The following is a 12,469-nucleotide window of genomic DNA, read 5'->3' on the forward strand; positions in this document are numbered from 1 at the left end:
CTGATACCAAGGGCGGGTATCCACCAGACTTCTCTCTCAATCTTAAGAGCAATCTATTTTGAGTTTTATTTTCCCCCTTCCATTAGCAAACTACCTTTTGTAATTATGATTAAGTAGCTCCTTTAAAAAGTGCACTATAGGAAAACATAATTTTTTTTATATGACAAGGTCTTACCAAAGCAATAAATAAATATATACATATATCTTACCTGCAGACAGTATTACAAATTTTAATATATATATTTGTGTATTTCTTTAAAAACTCAATTTTGATTTTATAACATGTGTACTTGTGATTTAAACTGCTTTAATATTATGAAGAATTAATTAAATGGCTCATTTTGATAGGTTTTTTTTAATGTGTGCATATCAACCTTAGAATCTAAACCTCTTCAAATGACTTAAATATCACAGAATGTTGTTTCACCAAAGAGGTGATTTTAGAGGAAAAAAACCGTTTCTCTGCTTTGCCCATCCTGAGATAGTTCACACGTACAAGTAGAACTAATTATAGTCAGTTCTAAGTAGAAATGGTCAGATGGCACAGTGAGTCAGGTGCTGGCTGCTTACCAACATATGGCAGTTCAAGCAAAGTGGCTGCTTGTGAACAGATCTTGCAGTTAACTCCCATCGACTCTTACTCTGTCAGAAACTCCAAAAGGAAGTTTCTACTCTATCCTGTGAGCCAGAATGGACTTGATGGCCAGATTTTTTGCTTTGTTTTTTTTTCTAACTCAAAACTTAGACACTAAAGAATCTAAGAAAGCTAAGTTTAGATAAAATAAGTGAGAAGAAATTAGCAATTAAACTTTATTTCAGTTTTTTAAAATAGTTTTATTGGCATATATGTCATATATCTCACAATCAGTAGTGTCTTATGGTACATAAATAATTTTGAAATTTTTTAAGTGGTTTGCTGATACTACAATTATGTTAATTGATTTTTAATTAGTTTTCATTGTGGTCATTAGAAGTTCACATTTTTAAGAGGATATATTTATGATCAAGTCTGCCAAATAGCATGATCATTCTTCCTTTATTTTATTCATTTTCTTTATTTTAAAGGGTTATTATAAGAGCTATATCAGATCAATGTTTGAAGAACGCCTAATGATAAATGGATTTGGTCTATTAAAACTTTATCTGACTGACAGTTTAATTAATTTAAGTTTTGGAGAGAAGTATTAATATTATATAGTACTAACAATTTCTTATTTTTATTATTACCAGTGTGAAAGCCCAGTTCATTCTTTGAATAGCCTGGCTTCCAGGTACAGGGCATATTGGATTTGCCACATCACAAGGTCTCAAAAAGTCACTTGATCTCAGAAAAAAAAAAAGGTTGATATTCTGGCATTTCTCAGCTCAATACAGGCAAGTCCAAATTTCATGGGAAGTCATCTAACCTAAACTTACTTCCTAATTTGTAGCTAGCCTGTGAACCATGTTGCTGTTGTTTCTCAGCCCAACATTCCTGGATTTTAATTTTTCCCCATGAGTCCCACATTGCTTTAGGAGAGTATTGATCATGTATTTGCCCTGGAGGGCCGCTTAATGCGATGCTGCCCTGAGTGTCATTAAGACATCCCAGGAGATTGTTCAAGCAGCATAATGTTGCTCTTACTGTTGTTATCCAATTGCTGTAGGGGCTATTTATATCCTGTGATTATCCATTTTACTTAATAAGGCAATGTTAATTGTTTGGATTGCTCTCTTGTTTCTTTGCGATTAATCCACATACTTACAGGCTTAATTAAGATTTACATTTTTAATTTTAGGACTTTTCAAATGAGTGTATGCCTTACTTGATTTCAAATGTGTGTGTCACATCCATTGAGTAAAACACTGTATCTAGTTGTGGCAAACTCACATGAAAGTACTTAGTGCTCGCTAAGCCACTAGGGCAGTGGCTCTCAGCCTTCCTGATGCTGCGACCCTTTCATGCAGTTCCACGTGGTGCGGTGACCCCCCCCCCCCCCAACCATAAAATTACTTTCGTTGCTACTTCCTCACTATAATTTTGCTACTCTTCTGAATTGGGCGACCCCTGAGAGAGGGGTCATGACCACAGGTTGAGAACCGCTGCACTAGCTGACCATCACCTTAAGAACTGAATTTAAAATGTTTGGCACCATCTGAAAGGATTATACGTCTATATATGAGTAGTTGGGTCTTGAAGCACAACATCTGGTTGGACCAAGTATTAAAAATGGTAAAGGCTAAGTTGAGATAAGACTCTGTCTTACATATTTTCGGGACCAATCCCTAGAGAAGAGCAGTGTGCTTTTCAAAGAGGAGGAGAGGGCAGCAAAAAGAGGAAGGCCCCCAAGAAGAAAGACTGCCACACAGACTGCAACGAGGGGCTTAGACGCAGAAACAATTGTAAGGACGGCGCAGCACCACGCAGGGTTCCATGCTCTTGTACCGAGAGTAGCTGTGGGTCAGATCAACTCCATGACACTGAATAATAACAACCCAGTTGTGGTTGTATGGCACTTGTAGGTTGGAAGAGAAGTGAATTCTGCTTTGGTGTAGAGAACAAGAGAACAAGAAACAATGAAATGTTTATAACTTGATAATAGTCCATCAAAGTTGGTGGATTTAGTCTTAAGATGGAAAAAGCCTGGTGAATTTACACAATTTTATGACTGAAAATACTTACGACAAAAATAGCAGTGGGGTCATAGTCTTAAATAAAGTTGCCTCGAAGTCCTATGTCCCAGCTAGTTTATAATGATGATTGGTTCAAGTAAATATTAACTATCATATTAAATACATTTGGCCAGAGGAAATAAAGTTAAGAAATTATTGCAAATAGATCACTCCAGCAATTTGTCAATTATACAACTGAGAAACAAAAAATGACAGAAAAATTAGTAACAAGTTTGACATCAGATCTGAAACTTTAAAGTATTGTATTTTGAGATATTTATTTTAAGTCGTAACATTCTTTCTGACATTTAATTAACCTTGTTTGACTTTGCATTTGTTCAGGAATTTTCCAATCAAATCTTTCAAAATATGGATTGATATATATGTGTGTGTGTAGCAATAGTCATATCGTTTTGTCATGTATAGATAAGATTTTTCTTGGCTGACTTACCAAGATATTACATTTGACCAAAATTTTCCAGCAAAAATGGACTATGTTAGACAAATTAAAATGGACTGATATTTTGAGTTGGGGCCCACAAGTTTAAATCAAGATTTCTAGAACTCTGGAAAGTGATGGGGTTTGTGAATTAAAATTGATACAAAATTGTGAAGAACAAAAATTAGCCACGAAATAGATTAAATGTACCTAAAAATTCTTTATGTGGAATATTGTCAGCATTTTAAAAGTAGCATCTGTGTGTAAGCAAATACGCAGAACGGGTAATTTATAATTTTATCTATTTTCAGTTCTTTGCTTATTTTCCCCAAATTGTTTAAATTGTGAGTTTATAATGTCATGACTATCAAATTGAAAGCTTCTATCCCCAAAACAGTTAGCATGTCAGAAACCCATAGAGGTCTCTATGAGACAGTATTGACTTGATGACAGTCAATTTTTAGTTTATGAGCAAATATAACAAATTTATGAAAATTATTATTCAAGAAGCTAGTAAAATTTTAACTAAAAAGAATAACAGTAGGATTTCCTGCTAAGCTCCAGAGACACCGTTTGTGTCTTAATAAAGAAATGTTTTCAGTGTCCATATTCATATGCTTGTTCATACACAACCTGAGATTTTTATACAATGTAGTTGCTACTGGCATTTAGATGTACACAAATACCTCTTAATGCTTATCGTACTTAGTCTTATATTTTCAAACATTTGGCCTGAGGGTGTTAATATTTGTGTTCTGTCTCTGGAAGTTGTATGAACCATTTGCCCCTTATATGTTCTTTTTAAATGCTGGGTCTTAAAAATAGACCAAAGCAAGCTATTGATGCCTAAAAGTCATTTTGAATTTGTATGGTGATCTAGAAAGCGCAGTAGACCATTTTGTTCTGACATTGTGCCCTTTGAATAATTCCGTCTGTTTAGAGAAACAGATTCCAAAAAGAGAGTATCAGTCTAGATCATTTACTCTAATCTCCCAAGCAATGTTATGGTGTATCTATTTACTGGTTATAATTTATGACTTCCTTATTTGTATATCTTAAAAAAACAATTTTTCAGGAAGACTTCACCTTAGCTAAGGCCAGTTTTTTGTTTTCAGGGACAGTGAGAGAGGACCAAATAGTTAATGTCACATAGAATTGTCCCTAAGGCATTCCAATTTAATATTGGTGTTCACTGAATTTCTATGGAAATTCATGACCAGAGGCTGATTTCACTTCTACTTGTGAATAAACTAGGAAGAGAAACCTGCCCTTGGAGAAAACCCTTACCCTGATTGGTATAAACCCCTAATTTTAAACCTCCACCTTGCATAATGTTGCTAATTGTGTTAGTATGAGTTGAATAGAGAAACAAATTCATAGACACTCATATGTGATGTAAGAAAGTTTTTTTTTCTTCTTTTACATTTTATTAGGGACTCAAACAACTCTTACCACAATCCATACATATACATACATCAATTGTATAAAGCACATCCATACATTCCCTGCCCCAATCATTCTCAAGGCATTTGCTCTCCACTTAAGCCCCTTGCATCAGGTCCTCTTTTTTTTCCCCCTCCCTCCCCATTCCCCCCTCCCTCATATGCCCTTGGTAATTTATACATCGTTATTTTGTCATATCTTGCCCTATCCGGAGTCTCCCTTCCCCCCTTCTCTGCTGTCCCTCTCCCAGGGAAGAGGTCACATGTGGATCCTTGTAATCAGTTCCCCCTTTCAAACCCACTCACCCTCCACTCTCCCAGCATCGTCCCTCACACCCTTGGTCCTGAAGGTATCATCCACCCTGGATTCCCTGTACCTCCAACCCTCATATGTACCTCTGTCCTATCCAGCCCTGCAAGGTAGAATTCGGATCATGGTAGTTGGGGGGAGGAAGCATATAAAAGAGTAATTGCATAGTAAAAAAAATCTCAGCCCAGTCGAGATCAAGTCCATAAGTCCATTAGCACATATGTTCCATACCAATCTATAATTTCCCCTTCAGACTCACACAAAACATGCAATGATGCCGAATGCAGGAAGATCACAGGCCAGTGGGTGGGAAATCTTGTGGATGCAGTGGCCGTGGAAGCATCTCAGTGCTGGTGGGTCTCTATGTGGCTCCTCCAGCTCCACGGCTTTGTTCATCAGGGTCTCCCTGTAGCTTGTCAGCATGGAAACAAGCAGAGTATGTGAATGTATCTGGCCTCCGGTGAGCAATTTATCTCCTTTGCACCCCCAAATGAGATTCCACCACTTCACAAGTTGACAGGAGATTATGTAACCACCACACTAATCGAACATTTTCCCCCAAAATTTGTCAGCTGCCTTTGATAATCCTGAATTTTAGATTTTGTCTTTCAAGGTATATAGTATTTTTCATAGATTATATAAGAAGTACCCATTTTGGAAATCCCACTAAGTGAACTAGACTTACATTAAACACACCCTCTGCAGATTAAAGGAACTGACAAACCTTAAATGGTCTGTGTGAGAAGCAGACACAACTTTGAAGGCATTGGACTTGGTCCAAATATATATTGCTTTGAGATTACCCCAAAATTGACCACTTGAGACCACCACATACCCGCTACTTTTATGGTTTTTTTCCCTTTTTATAGTTTTGCTGACAAGTAGCATTACCTTGATGAATGAGTATTATTGAAATTGTTGCCTTGTGTCTAACCCTTACTGTGTTCTTAGACGGTGCAACAAATAACAGTGTGACAGACCGCCTACATTTTTATTTGTATAAGTAAATGTTCCATGTGTTTTAATCAAAAAGCCTTTCCTATATTTGTTTTTTACTAGTATTTTAAATTCTATACCATTGGCTAGATTAATAATAATATTATTAGAATTACCAAATGTCTCATGGAGGTTGTTATTTTTCAAGAAGCTGATAATGCTGACTCTAAATCAGAATATATGCTGTGTTAGTCTGGGGAGAGTAGAGAAACATAGCCACTCACATGTGTATAAGAAAGAGATGTATATAAAGAGTCATTGTACATTAAGAAAACATCCCTCCAGTCCAGATCAAGTCCATAAATCCAATATTAGCCCATATGTTCAGTATCAGTCTATGAATTCCTCTTCAGACTCACGCAACACATGCAATGATGGCCAAATGCAGGAAGATCACAGGCCAGTGGGCAGAAAGTCTTGTAGATACAGTGGCAATGGAAGCATCTCAGCACTGGCAGGGGTCTCCACATGACTCCTCCAGCTCCAAGGCTCTAGCTGCATCAGTGTAGCTCCATCAGGCTCATTGTCAGTAATGTCTCACAGAGAGCGTCCATGTCCCCCCCCTCCAGGGAGCTATTTATCTCCTTAACACCTCCAAATGAGGTCATCAAGCTGCGACCTGATTGACAGACTACACTCCACACTCTTAAGTCTCCAGTTGAGAACAGATTATGTAACTACCGTGTGTGTGTGTGTGTGTGTGTGTGTGTGTGTGTATGAATGGAGATACACACACACCATGGGCTTGTAAGTGGATTTTCAACTCATACTGAATCTAAGTCCCAACCTGACAACGAATAGCTCTTATGATATGGCCCTGCATGATACTAGCCCTCATGAAGCGATCACTAAATTTATGGGTGCATAGCAAAAATATCAGACAGTGGTTGTCTATCAGAAAAAAAAACAAGTCTCTAGAGTCTTTCTTTTCAACATTTTATTAGGGGCTCATGCAACTCTTATCACAATCCATGCATATACATACATTAATTGTATAAAGCACATATGTACATTCCCTGCCTTAATCATTTTCGAAGCATTTGCTCTCCACTTAAGCCCTTTGCATCAGGTCCTTTTTTTCCCCCCTCCCTCCCTGCTCCCCCCTCCCTCATGAGCCCTTGATAATTTATAAATTATTATTTTGTCATATCTTGCCTGATCCGGCGTCTCCCTTCACCCCTTTTCTGTTGTCCATCCCCCAGGGAGGAGGTCACATGTGGATCCTTGTAATCAGTTCCCTCTTTCCAATCCACTCACCCTCTACCCTCCCAGCATCGCCCCTCACACCCCTAGTCCTGAAGGTATCATCCACCCTGGATTCCCTGTGCCTCCAGCTCCCATACGCACCAGTGTACAATCTCTGCCCTATCCAGCCCTGCAAGGTAGAATTCGGATCATGGTAGGGGTGGGGGAGGAAGCATTGAGGAACTGGAAGAAAGCTGTATTCTTCATCGGTGCTCTGTCGCACCCTGACTGACACATCTCCTCCCCTAGACCCCTTTGTGAAAGGATCTCCAGTGGCCAACAAATGGACTTTGGGTCTCCACTCTGCACTTACCCCTTCATTGACTATGGTAAGATTTTTTTTGATGATGCCTTATACCTGATCCCTTCGACACCTCATGATCGCACAGGCTCTAGAGTCTTAAAGGCTTATCTTAAAACAAGCAACCCTACAAGTGAGATGTCAGCTATATCTTCATGGAAGTAGTACACAAACCTATGTGATCTAATAATTATTCATCATATCATCCTTTGTCAGAGGGGGGCTTGTATTAGAGTTTAAATTCTGAACACCCTGGTTCATAGATGGCTTTGTATAACAGTGACAGCTCAAAATCTATTTGCAGGGCCCTAACATAGATTAATACTCCAACGAATTCCTTCTGATCATTAACTAAAGATGTAGAAAAACTTGCCCTCAGGCAGAGTACAGTGGAATGTGGATTACCTCCATTCCTCTTCAAAGATTTACTTTTTCACTGCTCCAAAAATATAGCTGTTTCCCAGAGATTCAAATTCTTATTGGAATCTCCACGTCTATTGCCTGAAACAAGTTTTAAGATTTGAACGGAAACTATCTCAGATAACATGCCATTCCATAATTCAATTACATCAACCAGTACTACATAATTGCTACCACAATCAGTTCAAAATTCTTTTCTTTCTTTTTGAACTCCTTGATATATCAGCTCCCCTATACCCTGTGAATGGCAGTTTTGGCAAAAGCATGGTGTGCATGAGAGGAAAATCTGTGTCCGGAGTAAGTGTCTAATCCAGTAAGAACAAAAAGCTGCCCTTTCCATAGTGGAAGTGGTCCTATGTAATCAAACTGCCACCAGTTTGCTGACTAATCTCCTCAAGGAATGATCCCATATCTGGGAACTATTGGACTCTACTGCTGGCTGATGAGGTACTCAGCAGTAACAGTGGCCAAGTCACCCTTGGTAAGTGGAAATCCATGTTGCTGAGCCCACATATAACCTCCAACCCTTTCACCATGTCTACTTTGTTCATGTGTCCATTGGGCAATGACAGGAGTGGGGAGTGTGGGGTGGGTAGACAAGGACTAGGTTGAACAGTATATATCATATTGTCCATTTCATTATTAAAATCCTCCTCTTCAAAGGTAACCCGGTTATTAGTGGAGACACAATGATCTCCAGTTTCTTGGCTCAGAGAGGTCTATTCCCATACCTCTTCCTCACTCCTTGTCACCAATATTTCAATAATAGTCTTTCCAAGTCCCTGACCATCCACATACATTGATTCACATACATGAGTCAACCCAAATTCATGGCTATAGTCCACCTAGTTAACTATTTTTCCTTCCAGCCAAACTGAACAAGTAGGTGTACTGCCCAAGGTTCTGCCAATTGGGAAGATTTTCCTTGACCACTGTCCTACAGGGAGATGCTAGAAAGGGGCTGCAGTGTTGTTGTTGTCCACTCATGAGCGGCACCTGCATATTGTGCAGAGATATCAGTAAACTAAGCATGAGTTTTCTGTTTCTCAGTCAACTGATCTTAAGGAACTCCCCAAGAGACCATAGATGCAGACTGGGTGAAGGAAGGGACCATGACAGGAGTAGAAAGTGTAGGCATTTGGCCCAGTTCTTCATGAAGCTTACTGTACCTTCAGGTCTGGTTCTAGCCAAGTCTTGTATACATAACTTCCAGTTAATGATAGAGTGCTACAATGCACATCCAACCTTATGACTCTGTGGGTCAAACAACACCCAGTTCACATATGGGCAGCTCAAGCCTCATGGTGACTTGGTGGTCCATAGGAAGGCATTAAATCTCCACTAAGGCCCAGTAGCAGGCTAAAAACTGTTTTTCAAGGGGGGAGTAGTGGCTTATGGGGCATGGCAGAACTTTAATCCAAATTCCCAAGGATTTATACTGTGATTCACCAAATGGAGCCTGCCAAAGACTCCACACTGTATCTCCATCTGTGAATGACACCTCTAGCACCATTGGGTCCACTGACTCATAGGGTCCCAGTGGCACCCAAATGAGGGATATGTTGCCACCCAAATCCAAAGAGGTCTACCAGTGAGTTGTGTGTGTGTATGGGGCGTGGGGTGAGGGGTAGGTACAGATGCAATCGCTTATCCTTCACTTTATCAGGAATATTTCAACATGCCCCACACCACTAGACTCCTTGAAGTTTGACTGAGGTTGAAGGCACCTGAATTTTTGTCAGGTTGATTCCCACCCTGTTGCATGCAGATGTTGTACCAATGATTCTAAAGTCATTGATACATCTTCCTTAGTGGGTTCAAGTAGCCTAATATCATCAATGCAAAGGGCCAGTGTGTCATTCTGTGGAAGAGAAAGACAATCAAGTTCTCTAAAGACTAAATTATGGCGTAAGGCAGAAGAATTGATGTAACTCTGAGGGAGAGTTGTGAAAGTGTATTGTTGATGCTGCTAGCTGAAGGCAAACTGATTCTGGTGAGTGTTTGAAACTGGAGTTGAGAAGGAAAAAAAAGTCAATGAACAAGTCAATCGCTCCATACCAAATACCAGGAAACGAATGTATTTGCTCAAGCAATGAAACCACATCTGGAGCAGCAGATGCAATTGGAGTCGCTTATTACCTGGTTAAGTTTATGATAATCCATTGTTGTGATCTAAGATCCATCTGTTTTTTGCACAAGCCAAATAGGTGAGTTAAATGAGCCTATGGTGGGAATCTCCATCCCTTGAATTCTTCAAGTCCTTGATGGTGGCACTAATCTCTGCAATCACCTCTAGGAATAAGATATTGCTTTTTGGTTAACTGTTTTCCTAGGCAATGGTCATTTTATGGTGCCCACTTGATCTTTCTTACCCTAATAGCCTATATTTCAAATTGCAGGGATCCAATATGAGAGTTCTGTCAGTTACTGAGTATGTCTATTCCAATTATGCATTCTGGAACTGGGGAAATGACAACAGGATGGGTTGGGGGACCCACTGGACCCACTGTGAGACATACCAGAGCTAAAACTCCATTAATAACTTACCCTCCACATGCCCCACTCTGACTGGTAGACCTTCAAAACATTTTTGGTCTCCTGTAAATAGTGTCCATTCAGAGCCCGTGTCCAATAATCCCTGAGAACTCTATTTCCTTTTCCCCAATGAACAGTCAGGCTGCAGATCCCTTTGGGAAAGTCCGGAAGGAAGACTAGCAGTATAAACCTTTGGTGACATAGTAGGGTCCTTCTTCAAAGGGGCCTGGCCTCCCCTTCACTTAAGGGATTTTCAGCCTATAATCCCTGGAATTACAAATCAAGGACGAGAATTGATTGATTGATTGATTGATTGATTGATTGAGGGGTCATGACTCTCTATTCTGGTCAGATGAGTTGGATCACTGTTCACCTGACCTAGAATTCTTTTCCTTTTACGTATCATGTAACCATTTCATAGGTTTCCCATCTACTTTGCTTCTAGGGAGACTATGGCTAAGTAACCAGTGCCATCAATCCACATGAGACAGGCTACTCAGGTTACCACTTAGGCATTGCTGTCCATTACAATAACCATGCCTGCCTCTTCTCTGTTGATTAAGTGATGGCACTTGCCCCATATCACCCTGGGGTCCAATGAGCCCCTCTGTAGGCAAGGGTCCTAATTCAGCTAAGGCAGTTCCCACTGTCAAACCTGGTGTACCCCAAATAGCAATTACAGGAGTCTTCAGAGATCCTGAGGTCCCCAACACAAATTTGCTCCTTATACTTTGAGTGAAAAGTGTGTCCTTAAGGCACTCTTTTTGTGATTATGTAGAATTATTCTGATAAATACATTCAAACATACCAATTTCCCTAAGGCTTTGAATATCCTCCTGTACAGTGTCCCAAGGTAGGTCAGGTACTTCACGTTTGCTTAGTGTAGGCCATCTGGTAGCCCATACTTCAGTGAATCAACCAAAAAAAAAAAACTATTAAATCCTCGTTTTAATCTCTTGAGCTGAGACATTAAAGAGTTTGTGCTTAATGGACTCATATCAGTAAATTCAGACTGATTTACTCCTACATTCCTTGCCCTTTGTCCCACACCCCCATTCCTATGCATATTCCCCAGGTTTCTTCCTGTACATATTAGAAAATTCCAGCAGGGTTTTAGGGGTACAGCACACTTATTACTGAGTCACCATCTGTATTTCACAATTAGAAATTTTTGAGACTTAATTCTAGTTACAGGTGTAAAAGAAGTCATTGGTGGTGACGGAGTCCCTGGGGGCTGTCAGCAAGGTTTTCTAAAGAATCTCCTCATGCGATAATCCAGATCAAGCTCATGCAGCATCTCACCATGCAGTCTGGATAGTCTGCTCAAGTGTGGGTCATTTCACTGCCAGTGCATTCATTCCCTCAGGTGGAAGGGGTGGATCATTGACTGGGATGGGTTAATAGATTGCAGGGGCTCAATATCCCATCTTCTTGATCAGTAGCCCATTTATTCCCATTCCATGTTTCAGGGTCCAATTTCTTTCCAATGAATGCCCTTCCTTTGATATCAGGCACTGTTCTAGACTTACAATTCGGCTGGGACTATAATTCAGTACTCGTATGATTTGTAGCACATACAGAAGCTTTCAGGTCCCCCTCCCCCTCAGGGGAGAGCACGAACGCAGTCCCCACTACCACAAATTATTGCAGTCGAGTTTCCCACATTTGGGGAAATCGCAGGGGTCAGCACATCTGGAGTGCAATGGATAACTCTCGTCCTGGGAAAACCACCTTCGTGATCATGGATTTGCCCCTGCCAGGTAAGTATGCCTTCAGGTTTTTTTATGCGGCACTTGAGACATGCTTCTGAGGTTTGAGATCATCTCTTTCCTTGATCATGTTGTCTAGTGTAAGAAGGGCCAGCCAACCAGCTTCCCTGTATTTCTCATCCTGAGAAAATTGTTCACAAATATCAAAGCAAAAATATCAAACTGCTCAATTTAATTTGGTTATCACAGATAGGCTAAATGTATTACCATATTTACTCGTGTATAAGCCGCGTTTTTCAGGACAATTTTTAATGCAGTTTTGTGGTAAAATTAGGTGCCTCAGCTGATATTTGGGTCGGTTTATACTCGAGTATATATGGTAGTTTCCTAATCATCCAGAGCCTCTTCTCTTACCAGCAT

The 12,469-nt window shown here is 39.9% G+C and overlaps 1 non-coding gene across 1 annotated transcript; it reads right to left on the minus strand.

Moving 5' to 3' along the window:
* Window positions 1-11,944: 11,944 nt before the first annotated feature.
* Window positions 11,945-12,108, minus strand: LOC142461792 (U1 spliceosomal RNA). Its single transcript, XR_012786988.1, has one exon. It is a non-coding gene; the product is annotated as a U1 spliceosomal RNA (small nuclear RNA).
* Between the last annotated feature and the right edge of the window lie 361 nt (window positions 12,109-12,469).

This window comes from Tenrec ecaudatus, chromosome 11, assembly GCF_050624435.1.
Source record: "Tenrec ecaudatus isolate mTenEca1 chromosome 11, mTenEca1.hap1, whole genome shotgun sequence".
Classification (NCBI taxonomy): Eukaryota; Metazoa; Chordata; class Mammalia; order Afrosoricida; family Tenrecidae; genus Tenrec; species Tenrec ecaudatus.